The sequence below is a fragment of the Tursiops truncatus genome, chromosome 11 (assembly GCF_011762595.2).
Source record: "Tursiops truncatus isolate mTurTru1 chromosome 11, mTurTru1.mat.Y, whole genome shotgun sequence".
Lineage (NCBI taxonomy): Eukaryota > Metazoa > Chordata > Mammalia > Artiodactyla > Delphinidae > Tursiops > Tursiops truncatus.
The window spans coordinates 56,341,764-56,353,760 of NC_047044.1; the positions used below are offsets into that span (position 1 = coordinate 56,341,764).

General features: G+C 40.2%; 1 long non-coding RNA gene across 1 annotated transcript; it reads right to left on the bottom strand.

Moving 5' to 3' along the window:
* Positions 1-2,753: 2,753 nt before the first annotated feature.
* LOC141275780 (uncharacterized) lies at positions 2,754-8,335 on the bottom strand. The gene is made up of 3 exons (XR_012324072.1): positions 7,855-8,335; positions 3,826-4,016; positions 2,754-3,374 (listed from the first exon to the last, which is right to left on the bottom strand). It is a non-coding gene; the product is annotated as an uncharacterized lncRNA (long non-coding RNA).
* Between the last annotated feature and the right edge of the window lie 3,662 nt (positions 8,336-11,997).

Sequence of the window (11,997 nt, forward strand, 5' to 3'; positions counted from 1 at the left end):
TTTTGTTCTTCTTTCTCTAATTGCTTTAGGTGCAAGGTTAGGTTGTTTATTCGAGATGTTTTCTGTTTCTTAAGGTAGGATTGTATTGCTATAAACTTCTCTCTTAGAACTGCTTTTGCTGCATCCCATAGATTTTGGGTGGTCGTGTCTCCATTGTCATTTGTTTCTAGGCATTTTTTTTATTTCCTCTTTGATTTCTTCAGTGATAACTTTGTTATTAAGTAGTGTATTGTTTAGCCTCCATGTGTTTGTATTTTTTACAGATCTTTTCCTGTAATTGATATCTAGTCTCATAGCGTTGTGGTCGGAAAAGATACTTGATACCATTTCAATTTTCTTAAATTTACCAAGACTTGACTTGTGACCCAAGATATGATCTACCCTGGAGAATGTTCCATGAGCACTTGAGAAAAATGTGTATTCTCTTGTTTCTGGATAGAATGTCCTATAAATATCGATTAAGTCCATCTTGTTTAATGTATCATTTAAAGCTTGTGTCTCTTTTTTATTTTCATTTTGCATGATCTGTCCATTGGTGAAAGTGGGGTGTTAATGTCCACTACTATGAATGTCTTACTGTTGATTTCCCCTTTTATGGCTGTTAGTATTTGTCTTATGTATTGAGGTGCTCCTATGTTGGGTGCATAAATATTTACAATTGTTATATCTTCTTCTTGGATTGATCCCTTGATCATTATGTAGTGTCCTTCTTTGTCTCTTGTTATGTCTTTATTTTAAAGTCTATTTTGTGTGATATGAGAATTGCTACTCCAGCTTTCTTTTGGTTTCCATTTGCATGGAATATCTTTTTCCATCCCCTCACTTTCACTCTGTATGTGTCTCTAGGTCTGAAGTGGGTCTCTTGTAGACAGCATATATATGGGTCTTGTTTTTGTATCCATTCAGCCAATCTGTGTCTTTTGGTGGGAGCATTTAGTCCATTTACATTTAAGGTAATTATCGATATGTATGTTCCTATTCCCAATTTCTTAATTGTTTTGGGTTCGTTACTGTAGGTCTTTTCCTTCTCTTTTTTTTCTTGCCTAGAGAAGTTCCTTTAGCAGTTGTTGTAAAGCTGGTTTGGTGGTGCTGAACTCTCTCAACTTTTGCTTGTCTGTAAAGGTTTTAATTTCTCCATCAAATCTAAATGAGATCCTTGCTGGGTAGAGTAATCTTGGTTGCAGGTTTTTCTCCTTCATCACTTTAAATATGTCCTGCCACTCCTTTCTGGCTTGCAGAGTTTCTGCTGAAAGATCAGCTGTTAACCTTACGGGGATTCCCTTGTGTGTTATTTGTTGTTTTTCCCTTGCTGCTTTTAATATGCTTTCTTTGTATTTAATTTTTGACAGTTTGATTAATATGTGTCTTGGCGTATTTCTCCTTGGATTTATCCTGTATGGGACTCTCTGTGTTTCCTGGACTTGATTAACTATTTCCTTTCCCATATTAGGGAAGTTTTCAACTATAATCTCTTCAAATATTTTCTCAGTCCCTTTCTTTTACTCTTCTTCTTCTGGAAACCCTATAATTCGAATGTTGGGGCATTTAATGTTGCCCCAGAAGTCTCTGAGACTGTCCTCAGTTCTTTTCATTCTTTTTTCTTTATTCTTCTCTGCAGTAGTTATTTCCACTATTTTGTCTTCCAGGTCACTTATCCGTTCTTCTGCCTCAGTTATTCTGCTATTGATCCCATCTAGAGTATTTTTCATTTCATTTATTGTGTTGTTCATCGTTGCTTGTTTCATCTTTAGTTCTTCTAGGTCCTTGTTAAATGTTTCATGCATTTTGTCTAGTCTATTTCCAAGATTTTGGGTCATCCTTACTATCATTATTCTGAATTCTTTTTTCAGGTAGACTGCCTATTTCCTCTTCATTTGTTAGGTCTGGTGGGTTTTTACCTTGCTCCTTCATCTGTTGTGTGTTTTTCTGTCTTCTCATTTTGCTTATCTTACTGTGTTTGGGGTCTCCTTTTCGCAGGCTGCAGGTTCGTAGTTCCCATTGTTTTTGGTGTGTCTGTCCCCAGTGGCTAAGGTTGGTTCAGTGGGTTGTGTAGGCTTCCTGGTGGAGGGGACTAGTGCCTGTGTTCTGGTGGATGAGGCTGGATCTTGTCTTTCTGGTGGGCAGGTCCACGTCTGGTGGTGTGTTTTGGGGTGTCTGTGGACTTATTATGATTTTAGACAGCCTCTCTGCTAAGGGTGGGGTTGTGTTCCTGTCTTGCTAGTTGTTTGGCATAGGATGTCCAGCACTGTAGCTTGCTGGTCGTTGAGTGAAGCTGGGTGCTAGTGTTGAGATGGAGATCTCTGGGAGATTTTCGCCGTTTGATATTATGTGGAGCTGAGAGGTCTCTTGTGGACCAGTGTCCTGAAGTTGGCTCTCCCTCCTCAGAGGCACAGCACTGACTCCTGGCTGCTGCACCAAGAGCCTTTCATCCACATGGCTCAGAATAAAAGGGAGATAAAGTAGAATGAAAGAATCAGTAGAAGTAGAAAGAAAGATAGGAGGGAGGCAGGGAGGAAGGAACGAAGGAGGGAAGGAAGGAAAAAAAGAAAGGAGATAAAGTAAAATAAAATGATATAAAATATAATAAAGTTATTAAAATAAAATAATTATTAAGAGAAAAAAAAGAAAAAAATTTAAAAAACAACAACAAAAAAAAACCGGACACATAGAACCCTAGGACAAATGGTAGAAACAAAGCTATACAGACAAAGTGTCACACAGAAGCATACACATACTCACAAAACGAGGAAAAGGGGGAAAAATCATAAATCTTGCTCTCATAGTCCACCTCCTTAATTTGGGATGATTCGTAGTCTTTTCCTGTATTCCACAGATGCAGGGCACATCAAGCTGATTGTGGAGCTTTAATCCGCTGCTCCTGTGGCTGCTGGGGGAGATTTCCCTTTCTCTTCTTTGTTCTCACAGCTCCCAGGTGCTCAGCTTTGGATTTGGCCCCGCCTCTGCGTGTAGGTCGCCGGAGGGCGTCTGTTCTTCGCTCAGACAGGACGAGGTTAAAGGATCCGCTGACTCGGGGGCTCTGGCTCACTCAGGCCGGGGGAGAGGGAGGGGCATGGAATGCGGGGCGGGCCTGCGGCGGCAGAGGCCGGCGTGACGTTGCAGCAGCGTGAGGCGCGCCGTGCCTTCTCCCGGAGGAGTTGACCCTGGATCCCGTGACCCTGGCAGTGGCGGGCTGCCCAGGCTCCCCGGAACGGGGGTGTGGATAGTGACCTGTGCTCGCACATAGGCTTCTTGGGGGCGGCAGCAGCAGCCTTAGCGTCTCCTGCCCGTCTCTGGGGTCCGCGGTTTTAGCTGCGGCTCGCGCCCGTCTCTGGAGCTCCTTTAAGCAGCGCTTTTAATCCCCTCTCCTCGCGCACCTGGAAACAGAGGTAAGAAAAAGTCTCTTGCCTCTTCGGCAGGTCCAGACTTTTCCCCGGACTCCCTCCCGGCTAGCCGTGGCGCACTGACCCCTTGCAGGCTGTGTTCATGCCGCCAACCCCAGTCCTCTCCCTGCGCTCCGACCGAAGCCCGAGCCTCAACTCCCAGCCCCGCCCGCCCCGGCGGGTGAGCAGACAAGCCTCTCGGGCTGGTGAGTGCTGGTCGGCCCTGATCCTCTGTGCGGGAATCTCCCCGCTTTGCCCTCCGCAGCCCTGTGGCTGCGCTCTCCTCCGCGGCTCCAAAGCTCGCCCCCTCCGCCACCTGCAGTCTCAACCTGCGAAGGGCCTTCCTAGTGTGAGGAAAGCTTTCCTCCTTGACGGCTCCCTCCCACTGGTGCGGGTCCCGTCCCTATTCTTTTGTCTCTGTTGTTTCTTTTTTGTTTTGCCCTACCCAGGTACGTGTGTGTGGGGGGGGGGTTCTTGACTTTTGGGATGTCTGAGGTCTTCTGCCAGCGTTCAGTAGGTGTTCTGTAGGAGTTGTTCCACGTGTAGCTGTATTTCTGGTGTATCTGTGGGGAGGAGGGTGATCTCCGTGTCTTACTCTTCCGCCATCTTCCCGGAAGCCTTCGAGCAATCTCACTTCTATGTGTATTTGAGAAGAAAATGAAATCAGTATGTTGAAAAGATATCTGCACCTCGATGCATTATTCACAACAGCTAAGATATGGAAACAGCCTACATTTCTGTCAATGGATGAATAAGATATGATGTGTGTGTGTGTGTGTGTGTGTGTGTGTGTGTACAGATATATTATCCAGCCTTACAAGAAGGAAATCGTGTCATCTGTGACAACATGGATGAACCTGGAGAACTTTATGCTAAGTGAAACAAGCCAGTCACAGACGGGCAAATACTACATGATACTACTTACATGAAGAATCTAAAATAGTCAGACTCATAAGAGCAGAGAATAGAATGGTGGTTATCAGGGGCTTCGGGGCAGGGAAAACGGGAAGTTGTGGCTCACTGGGTATGAAGTCTCAGTTACCAAAGATGAATACATTTTAGAGATCTGTTGTACAACATAAATGTCTACAATTGACAATACTGTACTGTACATAAAAATTTGTTAAGAGGCTAGATCTCGTGTTAAGTGTTCTTACCACAATTTTTTTTTTAAAAGAAAGTGAGCATTGAAGATGTTTCTCCGAGAAGAAAATATCAAAATGTTATATATCTGTTTTGAGTTTTTCTTACAAAAGAAGCTTTTTGAAAAATAAAATAGTAAATAAGAAGTGCTCAGAATTCCATCCTGGAGTTACTAACTATAAATAATGACCTCTGACAGTCTGCATTCCCTCTTTGGTTTCAGTTCCCATCTATAAGTGAAGGTGTTGGTCCGAGACACTATGCCAAACAAAATATGTGTCAATGAGGGTTGCATAGGACTTGGAACCTATATTTATTTTATCTTTCAGATCAATACTACTCTGTGCCAGATATAAAAATATTTCTAAATTGTCTCTCATCACCCAAAATACAAAATAGTTATAGGGATTTTCAAACTGAACTGTGGTTTAGGTCGGTGTTGGTAATTACAGCTACATTATCGTAGATGTTGAAATTTTTTGAGGCATGGTTAACCAGCTTCTGCTGCCATATTGACCCAGTTTCCCAAACATTTTATTCTCAGCCAATATAGACATGGTAATTAAACTTCCAGAGGGAGATTCTTTTTGGCCACAATGTATTTTTCTTTTGTTAAAAAATTTGTGATTTCTTTAGTCCTGCTTAAAACTGGGCTTATGCATTTTAGCTTAGGCATCTGGAAAAGTAGAGGAGGAAAATAGAACTACTTGGTCTTTCTTCGAGATTGTCACTCAGTTCTCAGTCGTCTTTGAGATCAGTCCATTGTTACTAAGGTCTTAGAAATCTACAGAAATACCCGGAAGGCCTTTCAGGTTTACTGGGGTGTGTTTAGATTAATTCTGAGGCAGCTCAAACATTTCTTCCATGTGGTAGACTGTAAAATTAAATTCATCCTCAGTGTCTGTCCTGCCAGTTCTTTACAATAAGATTGGATGAATCATTGTGACTTAGAAATTTGACTATTCAACCAAAGTAAGCTTTGGGAGACATGATGTTTCTGGTAAAAATATGCAACTACTTACTACTTGGATTACCATATAACCTTGTTATTTGGGAATTGGTCTCTGAGATAAATACCAAAATAAACAGATAATGCCTCCAGGGTGAACCTAATAAGAGATTTTTAACTCCTGCGTCTTGCAAATGTACTTTCTTGTTGGCATCTTACTCCTAGTCCTGTGGAAGATTACCTCTGGAATGATTTTTTTAATTAGACTGCAAAAGAAAAACCAGAATAAAGAAGAAAAAGACATAAAGATAGTGCTGGCATTCTTGAGCCAGTTCGTTAGAGCATATCCGTTTGGGTCTTATGAGTCACTTATATGGTGAGATGGCTTTAGGCATTGAGAATATGGAACAAACTGTAAATACCACTGTTATCACAAGTGTTCATTTATTGAGCACTTCCACCCTATACAGAACAAAGTGTCATACATGCACTATTTCCCAGCTAATCCATGGGATAGATATTGTGATGACTGTTTATAGATGAGGAAATTGAGATTCCAAGAATTGTAATGAATTGCTCAAAGTCACACACATCTACCTTGTACAAGGTAGATCTGGGACTTGAACCCAGGTTGTGTGACTCGGTAGACAGTCCTCTAAAAAAAACAGATGTCACAAATTCCACTAATAAAGTATTTTATCCTGCAGTGACCTTAATTTAAAGATCACCTAATCAAACTACTCATTCCTCATTAAGGCGGCTGAAACCATTAGATAATTCCTGCTATATTTGCATTTAGGCACCCCCCCCCAAAAAAAAATGTAACACTTGGAATTTAAAGTCTGAGACTGACAGTTTTAAGCAGGATCACGCATACAAAGAAAGAGGACTCAACTGAGCTAAAAGACACAGTGAACTTTGATCTGAGCAATTTCACTCAGAAAAGACGTTTTTGGAAGAAAAGTCTATTAGAAAATAAGATAGAAGTTCTTGGAGTAAACTTGCTACTTTGCCTTTAAAACAGAGTAAAAAAGGGTGGGAACTGTTTTGAAGCTCTTCTGATGAAAATAAAAATCATTTCCTCAATAAGGAATTGGAAAACGTTAACTTAAAAAACGACGTTCAAGCTACTGCAACTGTCGACTCTGAAAGAAACATTAACAGTTCAAGAAGAAAGCAAGAAAAGAGGAACGAACAAATGAAGAGGGGGAATAAGGAAAGGGAAGAGGAGGAAAAGGAGATGAAGGAGATGGGCAGGGTCAGGAAGTAAGGACGAAAAGAGAAAAGAAAAAAGGTAGAATAAAAAAGACATTTAAAAGGCAAGAGCTGCTCATTTACCTGTATTCTTATCCTTCCATTAATCTTTTTCCATTGAATAGATACTCACTAAGGTATTTTATGGAGCATATTATTATTTTTGATATGGTCAGAATGTAAAATATGTCAGGTCAGAGATTTAGTTTTTTACTTTGTTCACTGTTTTTCTCCCCAGCATCTAGAACAACAGAAGGCATATAGATGACATCCATAATGTTTGTTGAATGAATGTTGAAGCTATGCTTTCCTCTAAGGAGAGCTAGTCAGTTAGGTAATTAATCTATTCCTTATATTGAATAACTTAGCAATAGAGAGAATAACTGCCTTCTGACAGAATGAACTTTTCTGAACAAATGCATTTCAATTTAGCATGTAACGTGTCAACTTTGGAGCTATTTCAGACACACAGCAAATTATCAAAATTGTCAGTTGGGTCTGTGTACTGACTAGTTCCTACTTCCTCTCAGAAACCCTGTATTCATTACTTCTGCCAACAGGAAAATTTTTCTTGATGTCGAACTTAAATAGAATTGGGTAGGGGGGTTGATAATTTTGAATGTGAAATACTTCTAGTAATGGGTCTAAGGAGAGAGTAAATATGGGCTGTGGTAGCTTCTGACCTTTCCTACTTTATCCTGGAAAATATCAGAGTGTCCTGTAGGCACTTACGTGAGTGCAGCTACTACCATCCCAATATATATATATGATCAACAATAGCAACAAAACAAACAGTGGTCATTTTATTTAGCACTTATTAGATGCCAGGGACTTTTCTGAGCATTTTCCATGTAGGAACTCCTTTAAATCTCAGAACAGCCCTGCAAGATAAACACAACTTGATTTCTTTTGAAGTCTCTTGTTTCCTTTTCTCCATTTCTCACCACTGAAGCCACAAGTATCTATTTCTGAGGTTGACAGATTCCTATTTGTTGCCTGTTTCTATAAATAAAGTTATTGGAAAAGAGCCACACCCATTCATCTCTGTACTGTCTATGGCTGCTTTTGCATTATAAAAGTAGCTGTGATAGAGAACAGGCAGCCCACAGAGCCAAAAGTGTCTACTACCTGGCAATTGACAAAAGCCAGCCGACCCACGACCTGCGCAGTCTGCAGAGGAATTCGGCAACTCTTGCTTCTTCCTTTTCAGCTGTCTGAAAGTTCTGCTCCATTTTTGTTGCTCCAGTCCCCCATTGTCCTGACATTTTGTCCTGGAGAGTTAGCTGGAGAGGCAGGGTGCAGACTTCAGACCCAGACTGCTGAGGCTTAGATTCCATCTGCTCTGTAAACTTGGCAAACCTGCTGAACTCCTCTGTGCTGAGGTTGTCCCTGGGGCAACTGCTCCCATGTCTGCTCTACTGTTGTTGTTTTGGCCACTCTCCGCCTTCATGTCTGTTGTACTAAAACAAGAATCTCAGGGACTAGCCATCCCTGTGTTTGCTGCCAGGATGGATTCCCAGTCAGGCTGACCCTGCTGTCCTTCCACACAACAGCAGAAACTCTGGCCTCCCATGAAGCTTTCCATCTCCAGCCCTTTTTTAGGGGAAGCGTCTCCTAGGAGCTAAAGTCGCTTGTGTTCGTTAATGAGCTAGACACCACTTCACAAAATATGGAGGCTTTGGGGAGTCTTTCGGCTGAGAGATTAATTTGCTAGAAGCATTGACTTTTTAGAGTGTTGAGCCTGCTACAATAATAATGGCATGCCTCTCTATTTTTTATGGTTTTCTTTGCTGTTCTTCAGTAAAGTTTTCTTTATAATGAAAGTAAATAAATAAATAAAGAGTCGCTTGTGGATACTGTAGCCAAGCTGGACGGGGAAGGAAGTCCGACTTTCTTCTCCCCAAGCAGTTTCCGGGAGTCCCACAGTGCCCTCACTGCTACCTTCCCTCTACCAGGCTGCCTACTGCTGGCGAGGGATCTGCTACTTAATTGCCCACATACCACATCCACAATCAAATCTCTGGATGATGATACTAAGGACTTTTGTTTGTGTCCCTTGCAAAACATTACATAATGGAACAAACTCCAAACTGAGAGTAGAATTGCCTAGATTTTAGTCCTGGTTCTACCCCAAATGACTTCATGACCTTAAGCTATCCCTTTAACTTCTCCCTATTTTCCTTTTCTCACCTCTAAAATCAGGCACACTAGATAATCTATAAAGCCCCTATAGCTGTAGGATTTTTATGATGCTATATAACCCCGAACTGACTATAAGGGACACTTAAAACTTGCCCAAATGGAGTCTATTCAAGCAGGATTCAGCCTGTGATCCTCAACTCTCTGGGCTACTGAAACAATGACCTTTGTCTTAGAAAAAGGGGTTAATGGGTCATCCTTTCTGAGGCTCCTTCATACCAAACAGGTTCAAAAATTGTAGAGAAGAAAATAAAAAGAGCTTGCATAGTCCTTTTAGATCTAGGCCAACTGTTTCTTGCAAAGGAAAAGAAATGACTTACTTTTCTTAGCAATGATTTCTACACCTCAAGCTGTATTTTAACATAAGCCTCTTGGCTTCTGGCAGAGGAAATATATATGACAGTATATTGGAGGAGTTTAAATGTCAGATTTATTCAATGTTTTCAAAGCAATAGCTTCAATAAAAGGGAAAAAAAAAAGACATCCAAGGACTAAATTTGAGAACAAAGATTAAAGGCTGTTCGTTTGTGTGAAGAAGGAGGGAAAAATGACATGATGAGTTGGGAACTGAAAATAATATGAAAGTGTGGATGTTTTAATTTCAAGAAGCATAAAATAAAAATTTCAAACTATGCTTGATACATTATGAGGGGTCTTTATTTTTAATCCTATTTCAAGAGAACAGGATTAAAATTATTAAATTTTAGTCTGTGAGAGATATTCCTCAAATTCCATTCCTAAGTAAAGAATGACTATACTAAGCACAGGTATTTGGCCCTAAATATTGTAGAGAAGTCTTTGAGGACATGTTCGTGGGCCCCTTTGATCAGTGACATATTGAAGATTATATTTCTCAGATGCTGTTTCAAGAGTTTTACCACTTCTGTTCAAACCCATTTAAAATGAAGAAAGGAGAAATCAGATTCAAAAACGAGTCTTTTGTTTTCGTAATTTATGGAGTCCAGTACATGGTTTCTTTCTTTGTTTTTTATATAGATATATATATAGAGAGAGAGAGAGAATTTGTGTGTGTAGTTTTTTTTTTTTTTTAACATCTTTATTGGGGTATAATTGCTTTACAATGGTGTGTTAGTTTCTGCTTTATAACAGAGTGAATCAGTTATACATATATATATGTTCCCATATCTCTTCCCTCTTGCATCTTCCTCTCTCCCACCCTCCCTATCCCACCCCTCCAGGCAGTCACAAAGCACCGAGCTGATCTCCCTGTGCTATGCGGCTGCTTCCCACTAGCTATCTACCTTACGTTTGGTAGTGTATATATGTCCATGCCTCTCTCTCGCTTTGTCACAGCTCACCCTTCCCCCTCCCCATATCCTCAAGTCCGTTCTCCAGTAGGTCTGTGTCTTTATTCCTGTCTTACCCCTAGGTTAGTCATGACATTTTTTTTCTTAAATTCCATATATATGTGTTAGCATATGGTATTTGTCTCTCTCTTTCTGACTTACTTCACTCTGTATGACAGACTCTAGGTCTATCCACCTCATTACAAATAGCTCAATTTCATTTCTTTTTATGGCTGAGTAATATTCCATTGTATATATGTGCCACATCTTCTTTATCCATTCATCTGATGATGGGCACTTAGGTTGTTTCCATCTCCAGGCTATTGTAAATAGAGCTGCAATGAACATTTTGGTACATGACTCTTTTTGAATTATGGTTTTCTCAGGGTATATGCCCAGTAGTGGGATTGCTGGGTCAGTTGGTGGTTCTATTTGTAGTTTTTTAAGAAACCTCCATACTGTTCTCCATAGTGGCTGTACCAATTCACAGTCCCACCAGCAGTGCAAGAGTGTGCCCTTTTCTCCACACCCTCTCCAGCATTTATTGTTTCTAGATTTTTTGATGATGGCCATTCTGACTGGTGTGAGATGATATCTCATTGTAGTTTTGATTTGCATTTCTCTAATGATTAATGATGTTGAGCATTCTTTCATGTGTTTGTTGACAGTTTGTATATCTACTATGGAGAAATGTCGATTTAAGTCTTCTGCCCATTTTTGGATTGGGTTGTTTGTTTTTCTGTTATTGAGGTGCATGTAAATTTTGGAAGTTAATCCTTTGTCAGTTGCTTCATTTGCAAATATTTTCTCCCATTCTGAGGGTTGTCTTTTGGTGTTGTTTATGGTTTCCTTTGCTGTGCAAAAGCTTTGAAGTTTCATTAGGTCCCATTTGTTTAGTTTTGTTTTTATTTCAATTTCTCTAGGATGTGGGTCAAAAAGGAACTTGCTGTGATTTATGTCATAGAGTGTTCTGCCTATGTTTCCCTCTAAGAGTTTGATAGTTTCTGGCCTTACATTTAGGTCTTTAATCCATTTTGAGCTTACTTTTGTGTATGGTGTTAGGGAGTGATCTAATCTCATAGTTTTACATGTACCTGTCCAGTTTTCCCAGCACCACTTATTGAAGAGGCTGTCCTTTCTCCACTGTACATTCCTGCCACCTTTATCAAAGATGAGGTGACCATATGTACGTGGGTTTATCTCTGGGCTTTCTATCCTGTTCCATTGATCTATCTTTCTGTTTTTGTGCCAGTACCATACTGTCATGATTACTGTAGCTTTTTAGTATAGTCTGAAGTCAGGGAGCCTGATTCCTCCAGCCTTATTTTTCGTTCTCAAGATTGCTTTGGCTATTTGGGGTCTTTTGTGTTTCCATACAAATTGTGAAATTTTTTGTTCTAGTTCTGTGAAAAATGCCAGTGGTAGTTTGATAGGGATTGCATTGAATCTGTAGATTGCTTTGGGTAGTAGAGTCATTTTTACAATGTTGATCCTTCCAATCCAAGAACATGGTATATCTCTCCATCTATTTGTATCATCTTTAATTTCTTTCATCAGTGTCCTGTAATTTTCTGCATACAGGTCTTTTGTCTCCTTAGGTAGGTTTATTCCTAGATATTTTATTCTTTTTGTTGCAGTGGTAAATGGGAATGTTTTCTTGATTTCACTTTCAGATTTTTCTTCTTTAGTGTATAGGAATGCCAGAGATTTCTGTGCATTAATTTTGTATCCTGCTACTTTACCAAATTTATTGATTAGCTCTAGT